At 38.8% G+C, this 2,809-nt stretch overlaps 1 pseudogene; it reads left to right on the top strand.

The window, feature by feature from the left end:
* Window positions 1-1,327: 1,327 nt before the first annotated feature.
* Window positions 1,328-2,544, top strand: LOC124974068 (deuterosome assembly protein 1-like; annotated as a pseudogene).
* Window positions 2,545-2,809: the final 265 nt, after the last annotated feature.

Here is a 2,809-nt window from a genome sequence, read left to right as displayed (position 1 = left end):
AAAACATATTCAGTTAAGAGATTCAAAAGTTTAAAATAAGTGAAAAAAATACTCAACTTGGAAGAAGCAAATTATCCTAATATAATATCTTTAAACCATTAAAATATATTTTATAAACCAGATTAAAATTTAAATCCAGCATAAAATAACAAAAATGAAATCTTAAAGGGGATATAGTAAATCAATATTGCTCTTTTGAAGTGAAGTATTCTTTTGGAACCAGCCTATAAACCATTAAGGTACGAAGGTAAAAAATTCAAGTAAAACTCCTATAAATTTCAAGTGTTTACTGATGAATTATTAGAATACGATCCTCTTAATCCTGCCATATTCCCAGCAAATTTGTGAATTGGGTAAATGGAGAAAAATACCTCTATGTCAATGAATATTCAAACTACAAAAATGTAAATCAGGCCACCAGGACAAAACACATGTACCTAAGCTATTTCAACATGGACACCACTGCAGCAGGCTAGATAGGATAGCCCATTGTCCCTCCTGTGGAGGCATGGCTTTTTGCAAGGTAGTAAGATCTGACTATAATGAGGGTAACTTCTAGGTAGGCAAGTAATTTTAAATAAAAGAAAAAAAATGAACGACTCAATTGGAAGGTATGTTGAAAATCTACAAATTAAGATTCAGGGATATGCGACTTATGAACATTAAAGTGCAAAGAATTATCTTCCAGATACATTCTCCCATATGGTTAAAGACATAATTTTAAATGATTCTAGGTAGTAATTGCTTTTCACTATGTCTATCTATAACTGAGGTAATTGTTCTTAAGTCAAGTAAAATGATGAGCATAGTCATAAGTCTTTGACTATGATTTGTTTGTTTATTGAAAGAAGAAATGCAGTAATGAGGGCCTAAGGTGGGTGGCAGACAGCGGACTGAGGGGTGGGCGGCGCTGACCCTGGCGGTCCTGCTGGCGGGGGACGGGGAACTTCACACTTCTCCGGCAAGCATGGCGCAGCGCAGGTAACCCGCCAGGGGCTCCACGGTGCCCTGGGCCAGGGCCTCGCCCTCGGTCTCGCCGGGCCAGGACAGGGGCAAGAGGCCCTACTGCGCCTTCGCCCCGCCTGAGGCCAGCTGCACACCTGCATGGGGCCCGTCGCGGCGCCCGGGATGCCGGGCCCGCCTTGCAGAGCCTGGAGCGCAGATTCTGCCTATGCTGGAGGGTCTAGGAGCGCCTGTGTGGACCTGCGCAGGTCACTTACCTCGTCAGGGCCTGTTTCCTGGAGAACCTGCAGAATCATTTACTCCGCTCTCCGTTTGGTCAGATGCAAAACCAAGAAATATAAATCAGATGTAGCAGTTTCTTGACATGGAGAACCAAGCCCAGAATACAGTGGGAGCTTCTCCTTGTGAGGCTGAGCTTCAGGAATTAATGAAACAAATAGACATCGTGGTGGGGTTATTTCGATGGAACACAAAATACAAAAATGTAAAATCTGGAAAAAATGTAATTTAGCAATGACTCAGAATTATGAAGGACAACTACAAACCCTAAAAGTTCGATTTTCCAAACTAACAAATAGCTTTGAAAAACTGAGATTACATCAGATGAAACAAAACAAAGTTCACCGAAAAGAACTACCTCACAAGAAGAAATGCACTTTGAATTGAGCAATTTAAACCAAAAATTAGAGGAATTTAGAGCAAAGTCAAGAGAATGGGACAAGCAAGAGATACTGTATCAGACTCATCTGGTTTCTTTAGATGCTCAACAAAAATTATTATCTGAGAAGTGTAATCAATTTCATAAACAGGCACAAAATTATCAAATTCAACTGAATGGTAAAAAACAGAGTGTAGAAGACAGCAGCTCCGAAATTCCTCAGTTGTTATGTGAATCAGATTCCAGTTGTGAAACCAATGAAAGAGATGAATTCATTATTGAAAAATTAAAATCAGCTGTGAGTGAAATATCATTAAGCAGGAATAAGTTGCAAGATGAAAATCAGAAGGTCTTACAAGAACTGAAAATGTACCAAAGACAGTGCCAGGCCATGGAAGTGAAAAATGAGTTACAGTCACGTGATGATATCCTGAGAGTTATAGAAATGGAATGATTGTACTTGCACAGAGAATTATTAAAAATAGGAGAATGCCAAAATGCTCAAGAAAAAAAAAAAAAAGACTTGAATCATCTTATTCATCTTCTGCTAAAGAACCAGAAAGGAAAAGGGAAGAACTGTTCTCAGTGGTCTCAGACCAACTAAATCATGAAAAAGCATTAAGTAAGATAAGAAGCCAGCTCTATCCAGAGGAAGAGTTCACAGCTCTGAGCGGGAAAGAATGAGGAATGAAATCTCTGACTTAACAGAAGAGCTTCATCAGAAGGAGATCACTATAGCAACTGTCATGAAGAAAGCTGCCCTTCTGGAAAGAAAACTAAAGATGGAGTTAGAAATAAAAGAAAAATGTTAGCAAAGCAACAGGTCTCAGATATGAGATATAAAGCTATTCAGAACAGAAAACACACATCTAAAAGGAATGATGGGAGATTTAGATCCTGTACAGTATATGGTAATATGCTGAATTCATTCAATAAATTGAACAAGAGATTACATAGTGGTCAGAATGTACCCAGACGTCGTTTATTGAGCACTTCCCACATATGAGGCATGCAAGAGTTGGAATGGCAATTTATCTTGCACTTTAGCTGAATTCACTTTTATCTTCAGGCTGGAACATTTTAATTTCTAGTTTTTTCCCTTCTTCTTTTCCTGAATTGGACTCAATTCTGATAATTTCTCAGACATGCCAAACATGCCATTTCCTTGTTTTTGCTCTTGTTCTTGCC

This window comes from Sciurus carolinensis, unplaced genomic scaffold, assembly GCF_902686445.1.
Source record: "Sciurus carolinensis unplaced genomic scaffold, mSciCar1.2, whole genome shotgun sequence".
In the NCBI taxonomy this organism is placed as follows: Eukaryota; Metazoa; Chordata; class Mammalia; order Rodentia; family Sciuridae; genus Sciurus; species Sciurus carolinensis.
The sequence above is the reverse complement of the archived record's forward strand: the minus strand, read 5'-3'. Positions and strand labels throughout refer to the sequence as shown.